The sequence below is a fragment of the Bombina bombina genome, chromosome 7, assembly GCF_027579735.1.
Source record: "Bombina bombina isolate aBomBom1 chromosome 7, aBomBom1.pri, whole genome shotgun sequence".
Classification (NCBI taxonomy): Eukaryota; Metazoa; Chordata; class Amphibia; order Anura; family Bombinatoridae; genus Bombina; species Bombina bombina.
In genome coordinates, this window is record NC_069505.1 from 214637921 (window position 1) to 214657278 (window position 19358).

Here is a 19358-nt window from a genome sequence, read left to right on the forward strand (position 1 = left end):
CAGAGGTATACCTCAACTATGAGAGACAAAATGTGGAAACAAATCCAGACGATCACATTGTCTGATTTGAAAATAATTTATTTGCATATTATGGTGGAAAATAAGTATTTGGTCAATATCAAAAGTTCATCTCAATACTTTCTTATATATCCTTTGTTGGCAATGACAGAGGTCAAACGTTTTCTATAAGTCTTCACAAGGTTGTCACACACTGTTGCTGGTATGTTGGCCCATTCCTGCATGCAGATCTCCTCTAGAGCAGTGATGTTTTGGGGCTGTCGCTGGGCAACACAGACTTTCAACTCCCTCCAAAGGTTTTCTATGGGGTTGAGATCTGGAGACTGGCTAGGCCACTCCAGGACCTTGAAATGCTTCTTACGAAGCCACTCCTTCGTTGCTCGGGCAGTGTGTTTGGGATCATTGTCATGCTGAAAGACCCAGCCACGTTTCATCTTCAATGCCCTTGCTGATGGAAGGAGGTTTGCACTCAAAAATCTCACAATACATGACCCCATTCATTCTTTCATGTACACGGATCAGTCGTCTTGTTCCCTTTGCAGAGAAACAGCCCCAAAAGCATGATGTTGCCACCCCATGCTTCACAGTAGGTATTGTGTTCTTTGGTTGCAACTCAGCATTATCTCTCCTCCAAACACGGCGAGTTGTGTTTCTACCAAACAGTTCAACTTTGGTTTCATCTGACCATATGACATTCTCCCAATCCGCTTCTGGATCATCCAAATGCTCTCTAGCATACTTCAGACGGGCCTGGACCTGTACCGGCTTAAGCAGGGAGACACGTCTGGCACTGCAGGGTCTGAGTCCCTGGAGGCGTAGTGTGTTACTGATGGTAGCCTTTGTTACGTTGGTCCCAGCTCTCTGCAGGTCATTCACTAGGTCCCCCCGTGTGGTTCTGGGATGTTTGCTCACCGTTCTTGTGATCATTTTGACCCCACAGGGTGAGATCTTGCGTGGAGCCCCAGATTGAGGGAGATTATCAGTGGTCTTGTATGTCTTCCATTTTCTAATTATTGCTCCCACAGTTGATTTCTTCACACCAAGCTGCTTGCCTAATGCAGATTCAGTCTTCCCAGCCTGGTGCAGGTCTACAATTTTGTTTCTGGTGTCCTTCAAAGGCTCTTTGGTCTTCACCATAGTGGAGTTTGGAGTGTGACTGTTTGATGTTGTGGACAGGTGTCTTTTATACTGATAACAAGTTCAAACAGGTGCCATTAATACAGGTAATGAGTCGAGGACAGGGGAGCCTCTTAAAGAAGAGGATACAGTCCTGTGAGAGACAGAAATCTTGCTTGTTTGTAGGTGACCAAATACTTATTTTCCACCATAATATGCAAATAAATTCTTTCCAAATTAGACAATGTGATTGTCTGTATTTGTTTCCACATTTTGTCTCTCATAGTTGAGGTATACCTATGATGAAAATTACAGGCATCTCTCATCTTCTTAAGCGGGAAAACTTTCACAATTGGTGGCTGACTAAATACTTTTTTGCCCCACTGTAGTGCTTAAAGGGACATTTTTTTCTTTCATGATTCAGATAGAGCATGCAATTTTAAACAATTTTCCAAGTGATTTAAATTATAACATTTTCTTCATTCTCTTAGTATTCTTTGTTGAAAAGAAGGGATGTAAGCTCAGGAGCGTGCATGTACTATATGACAGCAGTTTTACAAGAATATCATACATTTGCAACAGATGTAGATGCAACTAGATGGCAGCACTTTTTTGACATTTAGTGTTGCAGACGTACTAAAATTGTATTATCTGTCTGAATCATGAAATAAAATTTAGGGTTTCATATCCCTTTAAGACACGTGTACGCTCCTGAGCCTACCTCAGTATGCTCTCATCGATAGTAGCTAAATTTCAACAAAGGATACCAAGTGCCATAGATAAAGTTAATAATAGGAATTTTTGAATCATACAATTTAATTTTGACTTCCATATCTTTATTTTTTTATTGAAACAATTTGAGCAAAAAAAAAATGGATTGGAAGATTCATGCATTTTAGTGTGTCATAACCTCAATTTATAGTTTATTATATGGAATTTATAATTCACTTAGACTCACAATTTGTGTAAACCCACATTCTGGAATTATTTTAGGTTTTTCTGGATTTGAGCACTGGGGTGGTGAGGGGACTTCTATTTCTTGGGTTTATTTAGGTTTTAAAATACGGGTCAAGTGAAAGACTCTTTCCAGGATCTGCAAATGGCATCATAAACTTTGTTGTGACATTCAGAAAATGTTTGATAATGAAAATACTTTTGCCTGCTATTTCCTTACCTATTTAAAGTTGTAGCTAGTGCTAATGCAACAAGCCAGCAGCAGGACAGACTGGCCAAGAATATAAGTGATTCTTAAATACTTAGTGGCTGACACTTGATGGAATTGTACAAGTGACAAGAACATTGCTAAATTGTTATTAAATAGTGTCAGTTTGGAATTTTGATGGATTACTAGTTTTTAGACCACACAACACAAACGGAACAACTAATTTATTTCTTGCGTTCATTTGTTTACATTTGTTGAAACTTGTGCAGACTCATTTTTTTTGCTGTTACCAGAGGTTAAGTTTGCAAACTAAATGTGATCGAACCCGATGTAGGCTGCAAAAAGGAAAAACAAAATTGGTTTTCCAGTAAAGGTTTGATAAGAGCGGATTCCAATAACACTTTAAAAATAGACCAAGAATTGTTAAAGGGATAGTAAACCCAAATTGTTTCTTACATTATTCAGATAGAGCAGCAATTTTAAGCAACTTTCTAATTTACTCCTATAATCAATTTTTCTTTGTTCTCTTGCTATCTTTATTTGAAAAGCAAGAATGTAAAGCTTAGGAACCGGCCTATTTTTGGTTCAGCACCTGGGTTGCACTTGCTGATTGGTTGCTAAATGTAGCCACCAATCAACAAGTGCTATCCAGGGTGCTGAATCAAAAATCGGCTGGCTCCTTAGCTTAGATTCCTGCTTTTTCAAATAAATATAACAAGAGAACAAAAAAAATTGATAATAGGAGTAAATTAGAAAGTTGCTTAAAATTGCTGCTCAATTTGAATCATGAATGAAAAAATTTGTGTTTACTATCCCTTTAAATAGGAAAATGTCAATAACCAAAGGTCCCTACAGATAACACACAGCTGCACTGTAGCAGCAATACAATTTGTTTGTTAAAAAATCTCACTTCTGTTAAAGGGCAATAATAGTTGAACAATTACATGCTCTAATTCATTATCGACCGTGCACTACTGTGTGATCAACACCTACAAAGGGGTTAATCACACAATAGAAGTACAACTTGAGACCTGAGGAGCACTTCGGGTCCCGTGCAGAACCTGCCGCTAGTGATGTCGCAAACCTAAAAATTTGGGTTCGCGAACTGCGAACGCGAACTCCCACAAAAGTTTGCGAACCGGGTGAACCCCCATTGACTTCAATGGGCAGGCGAATTTTAAAACCCACAGGGACTCTTTCTGGCCACAATAGTGATGGGAAAGTTGTTTCAAGGGTGCTAACACCTGGACTGTGGCATGCCGGAGGGGGATCCATGGCAAAACTCCCACGGACAATTACATAGTTGATGGTTGGTGGTTTTAATCCATAAAGGGCATTCCTAAATTGTTTGGAATAACGTGCTTTAAAACATCAGGTATGATGTTGTATCGATCAGGTAGTGTAAGGGTTACGCCCGCTTCACAGTGACACACCAAACTCCCGCAGTGGGTACAACATCATCATCATCACACCGTACGTCCATGTGTGTAATGCTGCCTCACTGAGACATATCCCTGTTATCTACATCCTCTGGCAATAATGGTTGCGCATCACTCATTTCTTCCAACTGATGTGTAAATAACTCCTCTGACAGATCAAGTGAAGCGGCTGTGGTGCTAGTGTTGGTGGTGGCGGCAGGCGGGTGAGTGGTAACTTGAGAGGTGCTGCCCGAAAATAAGCTGGAGGAGGATGGTGTGTCAAGGTCCGGAGCGGAAGCTATAGAAGATTGGGTGTCCTGTGTTAAAAAGTCAACTATGTCCTCAGAACTTTTCGAGTTCATGGTACATGGCCTCTGAACACTGGGCATTATTCTAGGGCCAAAGAGAATCACAGCACCACGACCACGACGGCACCTGCGGGTTGGCCTGCCTCTGCCTGTCACTTTTTTTTAAATGTACACTTACACTACTATTAAACAAGATATGAGTGGTGCCACTGGGCAAGTGGGCACAGTATACACTGTGAGCCTGACACAAAAAAGCAGACTGATGTTTCACAGTCCAAAAAGTTTTTATTTTTTTAAATGTACACTTACACTACTATTAAACAAGATGTGAGTGGTGGCACTGGGCAAGTGGGCACAGTATACGCTGTGAGCCTGACACAAAAAAGCAGACTGATGTTTCACAGTCCAAAAAGTTTTTTTTGTTTTTAAATGTACACTTACACTACTATTAAACAAGATATGAGTGGTGGCACTGGGCAAGTGGGCCCAGTATAAGCTGTGAGCCTGACACAAAAAAGCAGACTGATGTTTCACAGTCCAAAAAGTTTTTTTTGTTTTTAAATGTACACTTACACTACTATTAAACAAGATATGAGTGGTGGCACTGGGCAAGTGGGCACAGTATACGCTGTGAGCCTGACACAAAAAAGCAGACTGATGTTTCACAGTCCAAAAAGTTTTTTGTTTTTAAATTTACACTACTGTTACACCAGATATGAGTGGTGGCACTGGGCAAGTGGCTTGGCAGGCAGGCAACTGCAATTAGATTACACAGGAAAAAAAATAAAAAATGATGTTCTAGCCCTAAAAAGGGCTTTTTGGGGTGCTGTCCTTACAGCAGAGATCAGATGAGTCCTTCAGGACTGTAGTGGACACTGAATACACTAGCCTAGCTATCAATTTCCCTATTAAATCACCAGCATCTACACTGTCCCTCCTCTCACTAACAATGCAGCTTCCGAATGAATCTAAAATGGCTGCTGTCCAGGAGCTGGGAGGGTCTGGGAGGGAGAGTCTGCTGCTGATTGGCTGGAATGTGTCTGCAGACTGTGAGATACAGGGTCAAAGTTTACTCAATGATGACGAATAGGGGGCGGATCGAACATTGCATATGTTCTCCCGCTGCGGCGAACGCAAACATGCTATGTTCGCTGGGAACTATTAGCCGGCGAACTATTTGCAACATCACTACCTGCCGCTGATCCAATCAGTCACACGTCTCTGCTGTGTAACAGGTGCCGCTGATCCAATTAGTCACACTTCTCTGCTGTGTAACAGGTGCCGCTGATCCAATCACTCACACGTCTCTGCTGTGTAACAGGTGCTGCTGATCCAATCACTCACACGTCTCTGCTGTGTAACAGGTGCCGCTAATCCAATCACTCACACGTCTCTGCTGTGTAACAGGTGCCGCTAATCCAATCACTCACACGTCTCTGCTGTGTAACAGGTGCCGCTAATCCAATCACTCACACGTCTTTGCTGTGTAACAGGTGCCGCTGATTCAATCAGTCACATGTCTCTGCTGTGTAACTAGTGCTGCTGATCCAATCAGTCACACGTCTCTGCTGTGTAACAGGTGCCGCTGATCCAATCAGTTACACGTCTCTGCTGTGTAACAGGTGTTGCTGATCCAATCAGTCACACGTCTCTGCTGTGTAACTAGTGCCGCTGATCCAATCAGTCACACGTCTCTGATGTGTAACAGGTGCCGCTGATCCAATCAGTCACACGTCTCTGCTGTGCAACTAGTGCTGCTAATTGGATCAACGGAGGGTTCCGCTCAGGACCTGAGGAGCACTGCTGGTCTTGTGCAGAACCTGCCGCTGATCTAATCAGTCACACGTCTCTGCTGTGTAACAGTTGCTGCTGATCCAATCAGTCACACGTCTCTGCTGTGCAACTAGTGCCGCTGTTCCAATCAGTCACACGTCTCTGCTGTGTAACAGGTGCCGCTGATCCAATCAGTCACACGTCTCTGCTGTGTAACAGGTGCCGCTGATCCAATCAGTCACACGTCTCTGCTGTGTAACAGGTGCCGCTGAGCCAATCAGTCACACGTCTCTGCTGTGTAACAGGTGCCGCTGATCCAATCAGTCACACGTCTCTGCTATGTAACAGGTGCCGCTGATCCAATCAGTCACACGTCTCTGCTGTGTAACAGGTGCCGCTGATCCAATTAGTCACACGTCTCTGCTGTTTAACAGGTGCCGCTGATCCAATTAGTCACACGTCTCTGCTGTGTAACAGGTGCCGCTGATCCAATTAGTCACACGTCTCTGCTGTGTAATAGGTGCTGCTGATACAATCAGTCACATGTCTCTGCTGTGTAACAGGTGCTGCTGATTGGAACAATGGAGGGATCCGCTCAGGACCTGAGGAGCACTGCTGGTCTCGTGAGGAACCTCCCGCTGATCCCTTTGCAGGAGTTAAACACACAGTAGTGTAGGGTAACAGGTCTTGTTCTAATGAATTAGAGCATGTTATTTTTCTAATAGTATAGCCCTTTTAACTAGATAATTTCTGAATTTATTGGGGCACTATGAACATCATCAAATAATTAGATGGTATTGTTTCTACTCCCATTGGCACAATCTGCTTAAGTGCAAGAAGCTGATAGGGTGAAATGCTGCATGAATTCCTTTTCAGCTCTGTGCAGTGCGCGTGCAGGATGTTACCTCTGTACAGATTAGCTCTGTACAGTGCGCGTGCAGGATGTTACCTCTGTACAGATTAGCTCTGTGCAGTGCGTGTGCAGGATGTTAACTCTGTACAGATTAGCTCTGCGCAGTGCACGTGTGCAGGATGTTACCTCTGTACAGATTAGCTCTGTGCAGTGCGTGTGCAGGATGTTACCTCGGTACAGATTAGTTCTGTGCAGTGCGCGTGCAGGATTTTACCTCTGTACAGATTAGCTCTGCACAGTGCGTGTGCACAATGTTACCTCTGTACAGATTAGCTCTGCACAGTGCGCGTGCAGGATTTTACCTCTGTACAGATTAGCTCTGCGCAAATGCGCGTGCAGGATTTTACCTTTGTACAGATTAGCTCTGCGAAGTGCGCGTGCAGTATGTTACCTATGTACAGATTAGCTCTGCGCAGTGCGCGTGCAGGATGTTACCTATGTACAGTTAGCTCTGCTCAGTGCGCGTGCAGGATGTTACCTCTGTACAGATTAGCTCTGCACAGTACGGGTGCAGGATTTTACCTCTGTACAGATTAACTCTGCACAGTGCGCGTGCAGGATTTTACCTCTGTACCAATTAGCTCTGCGCAGTGCGCGTGCAGGATACTACCTCTGTACTTGCTGAAGTTTTACGTTGTAAGTAAAAAACTACATTTTAAATAGTAAACAGGAACACAACCCAAACATGTTCTTTCATGATATAGATAGAGCGTACCTGAAAAGCAGGTATATAGGCTCAGAAGCGTGCACGTCTCGAGCACTATATGGCAACAGTTTTGCAAGAATGATTTTAACAATATTATACATTGTACAAACACTGCTATCTAGCATTATTGTAAAACTGCTGCCATATAGTTCTCTAGACACGTTCATAATATGTACCTAGGTATGCTCTTTAACAAAGGATACCATAAGAACAAGTTAATTTGATTATAAAAGTGAATTGGAAAGATTTTTTATTTTTACATTTCATGCTCTATCTCTGGGGCCTATTTATGAAATGTCTGTCCGACATGATCCGATCAGCGAATCATGTCCGACAGACACCGCTGAATGCGGAGAGCAATATGCAACACCGCCCCCTGCACATTTGCGGCCACTAGAGGGGGTGTCAATCAACCCGATTGTATTAGATCGGGTTGATTTCACGAGGTCTCTGTCCGCCTCCTCAGAGCAGGCGGACAGGTTATGGAGCAGCGGTCTTTAGACCGCTGCTTCATAACTAATGTTCCTGGCTCGCCAGAAACACGGGCCTTCAAGCTCCATACAGAGCTTGATAAATGGGCCCCTCTATCTCCCTTCAGCAAAACACATTTGATTTTAGGCAAACATTCTAGTTGTATACCATCCATTATGTTTTCAACTTTTATAGAATAAACTTCACACCTTTTGCAAGAGTGGTACTAAAGGTATAGGGCGCCATGTACTAAATGGCGGGCGGACAGCTTCTTAACTCGCGAAGCTGTCCGCCCGCCTTCGCTACACATGTTGCCCGTCCCTTCAATCACGCGACCAATCACGCGACTGAAGGGGCTGTCAATCACCAAGAGCGAGCGTGCTCTCTGTGATTTTGCTTCGCCACCTAAGAGGTGGCGTAGGGTGTAGGAAGCAGCGGTCTAATGACTGCTGCTTCTTACATTGCGGGAAGCAGGCTCGCATATGCGAACCTGCCCCGCAAAGGCTCCGGAGCAGCTTTCGCTGCTTCGTACATGGAGCTGATAAAGGGTGTGTCATAAAAACCCAAGTGCATCTCTGGTGTAGAAAGGATGGGCTAGATTCATAGAAACTAATAATCCTTTGCCTATAATTCCGAGATTATTATTATTAGTAAGAAACCTCGCATATTAACGGAAAAGCTATTGCTAAGGGGTTAAAACAAATGCAACCACAACTAAATTAAATGTAAATATCTGTAAGTATAGAATATTGGTTATGTCTATTGTGTACTGAAAATTGCCTCTTTGCACAGAACAAGAGGTGTATATATATATTCACAATAAGCGTTTTGGGGTATTCACTCCTTCCTCAGACAAACAAACAATATCAAGCAGTGCAAATATAGAACATAAATAGTCCTGTTTGTAAAACACTGGTTGTGCAAGCGTACACTCCTCTTTAGTTTAATATAGCACTTTGATTGTATTGGGGGATTTATATTGTTACGTTAGGGCGATACATGTAGCGCATGCTGATATGATTGATGTTTTGAATTAGACATGAATAGGTGCAACATCCTATCCTACACTGATATTGTGTTTGATATTATTTGGCCACACCCCACACCCCTCACCTCCATCTACACATTGTTCTGCGTTGTTTGGCCAGGCTATGTAACTAAACACTGTTAGCGATATCTTAGGATTTTTCCAGCTTGATAATATCCTTAACTTATGTAGTCTATGATATGATGTAGTTGGATGACAGTGATTAGGCTTTACTTTTATGAGCACTTATGTTTATTCTTATGACTATATATATATATATATATATATATATATATATATATATATATATATATATATATATATATACTGTATATAAGTATAAAATATAGCAAAGAGAGCGCACTCCCACTCAAATAACATCTACCAGGGTGCAGGCAAATGTAATTATAAAATAAGAAAAAGGCTTGCACTCACTGGATTTGGTTTGATGAAGGGGTAATTGATCCCCGAAACGTCACACATTTTTTGATGTGCTAATTAAAGCACTTTGTCACAATCCAGTGAGTGCAAGCCTTTTTTATATACACACTTATGCTATATTCAACATGATTATTGAAAAGGTTGGGACAGCTGCTGATTTGTTGCACTTTTTGGTGGGAGGAGTTTGTGCTATATTTGCACTGTGTGAGATTGTTTGGTTGTCTGATGAAGATGTGAATACACTGAAACGTCACTGTATTAAAGTCACAGTGTGGTAAATCCAGTGAGTGCTGTTGCCATTTGTATCAGCATTTCTATTCTTTTTGCAAACCCTTTTAGTGAGAGGATACATTCTTTCTCCAACATTTACCATATTAGCTCAGAGGCTTTCTTTTATTTTGGACATTCCAGAATGATTTCAGAACCTACTAAGGCACCGGAGTGCTATGTCTGGCGCTTTGTCAGAAGAATGATGGTACTTGTGAATATTCATCTATTTACACTCCATCAATTCTAGTTTGCAAACTATGCCATAAATTATTTTGCTTTTGGTTTGGCTGCTAGTTTCAAGATTTTCCATACACAGCCAGTTCCTGTCAAGTTTTTGCTCTGACAACATCACCTTACATTAAGGCCTGAGATCAGTGTTTGTGCAACGCTAATCTCTACTAGCACTGATGTATCTCAGGAGTTAAGTACCTGTGAAATACAAGTCCTTGCTTAAGGCTTTTTAAGGTATTGTATGCAAAGGCAGAGAGTTTATTCATCTATGTTCTAGGCGGTTATGCGTCCCAGCTGTTTTTTATTTTCTTTAGCAAGTTATGAAACTCTCTACGTAAAAATACCAGTTTAATTGGTGAAAAAATGTGAGTTTACAGAACTGATGAATAACAATGCTAAAATATCCTAAAAGAGCAAAAATATTTTAATTTAAAATTTGGCTTGTTACCATTTTAAGTTTATAAACAAAGAAAGAGATTTGCTGTCAAATATTTAATGTTTTTTCTGTTACTATTGCTGAAAATGCAACAATTATTGGAGCTTGAAAATTAACTCAAAACTCAAAACTGACTTTTTCATAAAACATTTAAAGGGACACTAAAGTTAAAATTAAACTTTCATTATTCAGATAGAGCATGCAATTTTGAACATCTTTCTAATGTATTTCTATTGTCAAATTTGCTTCATTCTCTTTGTATGCTTTGTTAAAGAGTAGGTTTAGGATCCGAAATGCTCTACTAGGAATTAACTGAACACATCTGGTGAACCAATTAAAAGAGGCATATATGTGCAGACACCAATCACTAGCTAGCTAGCTCCCAGCAGTGCACTGCTGCTTCTAAGCCTACCTAGGTATGCTCTTAAAAAAAGTATAGCAAGAGAGCAAAGCAAATTAGACAACAGAAGTAAATTGAAAAGTTGTTTAAAATTGCATGCTCTGGGGCCTATTTATTATGCTGCGTGCGGACATGATCCGATATAGCGGATCATGTCCGCTGCACATCGATAAATGCAGACAGCATTCGCTCTCAGCATTTATCCCCCAATCGGCCGCTAGCTGAGGTTGTCGATCAACCCGATCTTATTCAATCGGGTTGATTTCTGTCGATTTCTGTCCGCCGCCTCCGAGCAGGCGGACAGGTTATGGAGCAGCGTTCTTTAGACCGCTGCTTCATAACTGCTGTTTCCGGCGAGCCTGAAGGCTCGCTGGAAACACGAGCATCAAGCTCCATACGGAGCTTGATAAATATGCCCCTCTGTCTGAATCATGAAAAAAAAGATTTGGGGTTACATGTCCCTTTAATTATGCAGAAAAACAACAACATTGCAGTGCACACCCATATGGTTATATTGCTTGTTTTTTTCTGCAATCTAAATTAGAAAATTTAGTTTATCCCCTGCCCCAGGGAGGCTATAGTGCATTTGGTGAAATTCAGGAGTCTGACACTCCTACTTACAGCACAGTGATTGCTTGATATGTTTAGGCGCTAATTTATATCTATCCCTAACTGGCCACCGCAAAGTAGATACAAGAAATAACATTTATAATACTTTCCAACTTCCTGCTGCAAAACTATGCAAAGTGTACAAAATATTTTTTAACATATTTTGTATGCTGGTGTTTTGCAATGCAGCATTTTATTTCTGATTCATATATAAAATAGATGTAATATCCTTTTAAGCCTTTATTTTGCCCATTTCCCTTTCTCCTTGTCTCATTCCTTACTTTCCAAACTAACAGGAACTACTTGTGTGTCCACAACTGGTCCATTAGACAGTCTCATTGGCTGAGTAGGGACACGTGACATGCCTCATGTGGTTTTGATTTGTTTGGTATTTCCAGCACAAAAATGTCTGATATTTTAATTAAAAAATGTAATATATTTTAATATGACATTTTTTGCATGCAACAAATAAAAAAAACTGACATTGATGTCCCTTTCATAATTCCAGCTAAATATAATAATATTTAGAAACTGAATTTAGTCTAATAATACTTTCCACAAGACAATTTCCAGTGCTTTACTCTCCCATAAATACACTTTGTATAGATACTTTATAAATACTTTAGAAACTGTGCAATGATAATTTGCTACAGGGTAATGTATAATAGCGCAAATTGCAGTAAATACAACAAACTGATAAAAGGTCTTTATTATGAAATGTAATTGTAATGTACTTTTGTGTAAGTTCTCTGAGCAGGGGCATAATTACAAGGGTCTCAGAGGTCTCAGCTGGTGTTCGTCCTTTCATTAGTGTGCACACATCCATCCTTACAGTACCTCAGCCTTCCTGTGTCTTGGAAAGGGTGCTGGTGAAATCAGAGGAGGGGCCCTGCCAACGACTTTGCCCTGGGGCCGGAGAGGTTTAGTTCAGTTTTATCAATGGACACAGCAACAAGCCAGGTTTTCATGATATCTGAACTAGGCTGCGGACATCAATCTGCCCGATCGTGTATCGTGTCCGACAGACCTCGATGAATGCGGAGAGCAATACGCTCTCTGCATTCAGCATTGCACCAGCAGCTCTTGTGAGCTGCTGGTGCAATGCTGCCCCTTGCAGATTCCCGGCCAATCGGCCGCCAGCAGGGGGTGTTGATCAACCCGATTGTACTTGATCGGGTTGAATTGTGGCGATCTATGTCCGCCTCATCAGAGCAGGCGGACAGGTTATGGAGCATCGGTCTTTAGACCGCTGCTCCATAACTTGCATTTATGGCGGCCCTCAAGCTCGGAGCTTGATAAATGGGCCTTTATGTGTGGTTTATGGGTGTGATCTAGAGGCAGATTCAGTGGGGTTTATGGGTGTGATCTAGAGGCAGATTCAGTGGGGTTTATGGGTGTGATCTAGAGGCAGATTCAATGTGGTTTATGGGTGTGATCTAGAGACAGATTCAGTGTGGTTTATGGGTGTGATCTAGAGGCAGATTCAGTGGGGTTTATGGGTGTGATCTAGAGGCAGATTCAGGGGGTTTATGGGTGTGATCTAGAGGCAGATTCAATGTGGTTTATGGGTGTGATCTAGAGACAGATTCAGTGGGGTTTATGGGTGTGATCTAAAGACAGATTCAGTGTGGTTTATGGGTGTGATCTAGAGACAGATTCAGTGTGGTTTATGGGTGTGATCTAGAGACAGATTCAGTGTGGTTTATGGGTGTGATCTAGAGACAGATTCAGTGTGGTTTATGGTTGTGATCTAAAGACAGATTCAGTGTGGTTTATGGGTGTTATCTAGAGACAGATTCAGTGTGGTTTATGGTTGTGATCTAAAGACAGATTCAGTGTGGTTTATGGGTGTGATCTAGAGACAGATTCAGTGTGGTTTATGGTTGTGATCTAGAGACAGATTCAGTGTGGTTTATGGTTGTGATCTAAAGACAGATTCAGTGTGGTTTATGGGTGTGATCTAGAGGCAGATTCAGTGTGGTTTATGGTTGTGATCTAGAGACAGAGTCATTGTGGTTTATGGGTGTAATCTAGAGACAGATTCAGTGTGGTTTATGGTTGTGATCTAAAGACAGATTCAGTGTGGTTTATGGTTGTGATCTAAAGACAGATTCAGTGTGGTTTATTGTTGTGATCTAGAGACAGATTCAGTGGGGTTTATGGTTGTGATCTAAAGACAGATTCAGTGTGGTTTATGGGTGTGATCTAGAGGCAGATTCAGTGGGGTTTATGGGTGTGATCTAGAGGCAGATTCAGTGGGGTTTATGGGTGTGATCTAGAGACAGATTCAGTGTGGTTTATGGTTGTGATCTAAAGACAGATTCAGTGTGGTTTATGGTTGTGATCTAAAGACAGATTCAGTGTGGTTTATGGTTGTGATCTAGAGACAGATTCAGTGGGGTTTATGGTTGTGATCTAAAGACAGATTCAGTGTGGTTTATGGGTGTGATCTAGAGGCAGATTCAGTGGGGTTTATGGGTGTGATCTAGAGGCAGATTCAGTGGGGTTTATGGTTGTGATCTAGAGACAGATTCAGTGTGGTTTATGGTTGTGATCTAGAGGCAGATTCAGTGTGAATGACCATGTATGATTTTTAGAAAAAAAGGTTATTGAAAGCACTTTAGTAATCTGTATAGTATCAATTAGTGGCACAAAAAGGGTATTGTGTTTCTTTAAAAGGATCTTATTAACACATTTCTGATTAAGGCTTACGGTAAAGTTATCAAGTTTTATAACATAAACAGTCTACTACACTTTTACTATACGAGAATCTGATTTTCATGTCAAAATTAAATCTTCATGTGACAAATAGAGCATATCATGTTAAACTTTCCAATGTACTTATATTATCACACTTGCTTTATTCTTTTTGTATCCTTTGTTGAAGAGTCAGCTCAGGAGCCGCAGTGCACTACTGGGAGCTTGCTGAAAACATTGGGTAAGCCAATGACAAGAGGCATATATGTGCAGCCACCAATCACCAGATAGCTCCCAGTACTTAATTGCTGCTTCTGAGCCTACCTAGGTATACTCTTCAACAAAGGATACTTAAAGAACAACAAGAAAAATTGATACTAGAAGTAAATTTAAAATTGCGCACTCTAGCGGAATCATGAAGGTTTACATTTGACTTTACTGTCCCTTTAAATTAAAATCTTATGACATCTTAGATCTTATGAAAAAACAAACTAAACAATATATGAACAAGATTACATTTGCTAAACAGATTGACAATTTCTTGCAGTGCAGCATTCCTGCGCATCGAATCCTTCCTGACATTGCAGCTGACATCAGCGATATGACTCTGAGCTGATTCATGCACACATAGCAGAGAGATTTTATTACAGAGTATTTTATTCCAACATTTTTGACATTGAGATGAAGAGCTAGCTTAGTTCCAAAGTTCAGTCTTGGGCTCTGAGAGGAAGGAATTTAGTTTTAACTTGTTGCTATGCAAAGCCTGATTTATATTTGTCTTTGACAAGAAAGCTAAAGATAACGATTGGCAAAAGCTGATCTCTAAAACGCATGTGAAATTGCGTCCCTCAAATAATGAAACAATGTTCATTGCTCTCGTGTTTCTGGCTGCACACAAGGTGTTGCTTTACTTCTCAAGCTTCAGATGGGAGTAACTGAAGTAGAAATAATTGTCTCCTATGTTTGCCTTTCTGTTATATACATATACACACACACTATCTATCTATCTATTGGGTTTTTGTAAAGCGAGGCTACTCACCCATAAGGGTCTCAGGGTGCTTGCGGTTGCTGCAGTTCAGTCGAAGAGCCAGGTATTGAGGTCCTTTTTTAACTTAGTTAGGGAGGTAGCTTGTCTGAGGCGCAGCGGGAGAGTGTTCCATGTCTTGGTTGTCAGGTGAGAGAAGGATCTGCCTCCCACTGTGGTCTTCCTGATGCAGGGCATGACTGTGAGGGCTTAGTCGGCCGATCAAAGCTGTCTGTCGGTGGTGTAGAATGTGACATGGTGGTTGACGTATTCGGGACCGATGTTGTGGAGGGTCTTGAACGCATGGGAGAGAAGTTTGAACGTGATTCTTTTGTTGATGGGTAGCCAGTGCAGGTCTCGTAGGTGTTTGGTGATGTGGCATAGGCGAGGGAGGTTGAGGATGAGTCTGGCCGAGGTGTTCTGGATGCGTTGGAGTCTGTTTTGGAGCTTGGTGGTGGAGCCGGCATAGAGTGCGTTGCCGTCGGCTGCTGGTGAGGGTGTGGGTGACTGTCTTCCTGGTCTCGGTTGGGATCCACTTGAAGATCCTTCCCAGCAGGTGGAGAATGTGGAAGCATGAAGAGGGGACGGCATTAACTTGTCGGTCCATGGAGAGTGATAAGTCCAGGATGATGCCTAGGTTTCATGCGTGGTCGGTGGGGGTAGGTGGGTGTCCAAGAGCTGTGGGCAACCACGAGTTATCCCAGGCGGATGTGGTGGGTCCAAGGAGGAGGAGTGGTGGGGTCTCTGGTGAGTGAGATGTTCAGTTGGGTGTCATCGGCGTAGGAGATGATGTTGAGGTCTTGTCACCGGACGATGGCAGCAAGGGGGGCCATGTAGATGTTGAAGAGGGTAGGGCTCAGTGAAGAGCCTTGAGGTACACCCTAGCTGATCTCTGTGGGCTTGGAGGTGGAGGGCGGGAGTCTCACTTTCTGGGTTCTGCCGGTGAGAAAAGAGATGCAAGACTGTGCGAGTCGAATGCTGCTGAGAGATCCAGGAGGATGAGGGCAGCGGTCCCTCCTCGGTCGAGTAGGGTGTGGATGTCGTCTGTGGCGGTGAAGAGGGCGGTCTCAGTGCTGTGGTTGCTCCTGAAACCGGACTGGGATGGTCCAAGGTGTGGTTGGCTTTAATGTGGTCTACGAGTTGAGCGTTGATTGCCTTCTTGATGACTTTGGCTGGAAAGGGGAGTAGTGAGATGGGACGGACGTTCTTAGGGTCCTTGGAGTCTGCCATGGGTTTCTTCAGCAGGGGGTTCACCTCTGCGTGCTTCCATTCTTCCGGGAAGGTGCTGATCTTGATGGAGCAGTTGATGGGGCAGCGGAGTTCGGGGCGATGGTGTCACCCGCTTTGTTGAAGATGTGATGCGGGCATGGGTCCGAGGTTGCTCCAGAGTTGATTGATCTCATGATCCTTGGGTGTCCTCTGTGGTGAGGGGGCTCCAGATGGTCAATGGGGGGTAGGCGGAAGTGTTTATGGGTGCTGTGTCATTGGGGGTTGGTGGGTTGACTGTGCTGATTGAGGTCTGGGGCGATAAGCTGTCGTAGATGTTGATGATCTTGTGATGGAAGTATGTGGCAAGGTTGTCACAGAGGTCCCGGGAGGGCGGGATGTTGTTGGTGTCGCTGTTGGGTTTAGAGAATTATTTGATGACTGTGAACAGCTCATTGCTGTTGTGGGCATTGGCGTTAATTCTGTCTTGGATTGCTGTTTTCTTGATGGTTTTAATGAGGTGGTGGTGGGTGGTGATTGCTTCTTTGTAGGCGGCTTTGTCCGAAGGGGTCTTGCTGGATCTCCAGGTTCTTTCTAGTCATCTGCAGTGGCATTTGAAGTCCCGGAGGACCGGGGTGAACCAGCTGGCTTTGTTGGTGGGTTGGCAGCTGGGCGGTTTCTTGAGGGGGGTGAGGGTGTTGGCGCAGTCGGTTATCCAGCGGTGGAGATTGCGGGCAGAGGAGTTGGCGTTTGTGGAGGTCGCTGGGTGGGAACTTGTTCAGGGTGGAGTACAGCTGGTCTTCAGTGATGTTGTTCCAGTTTCTGCGGGGTGGATGGTGCTGCCGAAGATGTCTGGTGGGTTTGTTGAAGGAGAAGTGTATGCAGTGGTGGTCAGTCCAATGGAGTTCGACTATGTGGTTGACTGAGACATGGTTGCAAGCAGAGAAGATCGGGTTGAGGGTGTGTCCAGCTACGTGGGTTGGGGAGTTGACGAGTTGCTTCAGTCTAATGGTTCCAAGGTTTTCCAGAAGGTTGGTTGTGTTGTGATCATTTGGGTTGTCTAGGTGGAAGTTGAGATCGCAGAGGAGGATGTAGTCGGTTGAGGCAAGGGCATGGGGTGCGATGTGGTCGGTGATGGAGTAGCAGAAGGCGTGGCATGGTCCAGGAGGTCTGTAGATGAGGGTGCCGCGGAGGGTGGTTTTGGGGTTGATCTGGATCTTGAAGTGTAGGTGTTCTAAGTCTGGTGATTGGTCGTTGGAGCTGGTTGTGATGTGGAGGGAGTGTTTGTGAACGATGGCAATGCCTCCTCCAGGTCGGTTGCTGTGGTCTATGTAGGTGATCTTGTAGCCGTGGGGGATGGCAATGTCAGGCGTTGAGGTGGGGTTCAGACAGGTCTCGGTGAGGAAGGTGACGTCTGGGGAGGTGGAGTCGAGCAGGTTCCAGATTTCGACGGGGTGCTTGTGTACGGAGTGGGTGTTGAGGAGGATGCAGTTGAGGTGGTTGCGGCTGTTTTTGCGTAGGTCAACTGGTTGGGTTGTGGTCCGAAGGGAGGAGAAGGAGCAGTTGTGGCAGGTGAAGGATCCTCTGTTGTTTGTCGGGGATGCGTGGTGACAGGCAGACGATCTGCCAATGTCGAGAGCATGGAGGGTGCAGGCGTCATAACGCTGGCGGTTGCAGGAACCAGGATTTGTGGTGCTGGGCGTGGTCCAGGCATGGACGGGAACTGACGGGTGCGCAGCAGCCACTAAGTAGAGGAGAGAAGTGGGAGGGCTGGGCAGCTGGGAGGCATGTAACGGCCCTGGGGAGGGGGGGGGGTGTGAAGCAGTGGGGAGCACTGGGGGGAAGCTTAAGGAACAATGAATTGGAAGCAGCAGGAGTGGCAGAGAGGCAGAGCCTTGTCAGACAATGCACTCACACACACATACAATCAAATACACACACACATATACACACACACACACTTATACACACACACAAACACATATACACACACACAAACACATATACACACACACAAACACATATACACATGCACTTACACACAGACACACACACACATATACACAAACTCACACACATACACACACTCACACACACACACACACACACACACATATACACACACACTCACACACACATACAAACACACACTACAACACACATATACACACACACACTTATACACACAAACACACACATACAATCAAATACACACACACATATACATATACACACACACATATACACACACACTCACACACACAAACACACACATACAATCAAATACACACACACACATATACATATACACACTTATACACACACACACAAACACATATACACATGCACTTACACACACTCACACACATATACACAAACAAACTCACACACATACATATACACACATACATATACACACACACTCACACACATATACATATACACACACACACACACACACAAACACATATACACACACACACTACAACACACATGTACACACACTCACACACACATATACATATACACACACACACACATACACACAAACACATATACACACACACTCACACACACACATATACAAACACACACTACAACACACATATACATATACACACACTCACACACACATACACACACACATATACTGGCTGTTTAATGATGTGAGTTGCTATAAACAATACCCTGAGGAGTATGGTGCTCTGTATAAATATGATGAGTATATATACCCTGATGAATATGCTGTGCTGTATAATGATGTGAGTTTCTATACACAATACCCTGAGGAGTACGCTGCTCTGTATAAATATGATGAGTATCTATACAGATAAATATGCTGTGCTATATAATGATGTGAGTTTCTATACACAATACTCTAAGGAGTACGCTGCTCTGTATAAATATGATGAGTATCTATACAGATAAATATGCTGTGCTATATAATGATGTGAGTTTCTATACACAATACCCTGAACAGCACGCTGCTCTGTAACCTGAAGTGCGCAAAAAGCCGAACCTACAATATTGCGATTATTTTAATGTATTCTCCTATATACTTCAATGGAACGTGAAAAGTGGGAAAAATGAACACCCTACTCGTGCGCAAACCCTATCACAATTTCTTCAGTG

The 19358-nt window shown here is 43.2% G+C and overlaps 1 protein-coding gene across 3 annotated transcripts in view; it reads left to right on the forward strand.

The window, feature by feature from the left end:
- DENND2B (DENN domain containing 2B) overlaps positions 1-19358 on the forward strand; it is an 804449-nt gene that overhangs the window by 484361 nt on the left and 300730 nt on the right. The window lies entirely within an intron of this gene.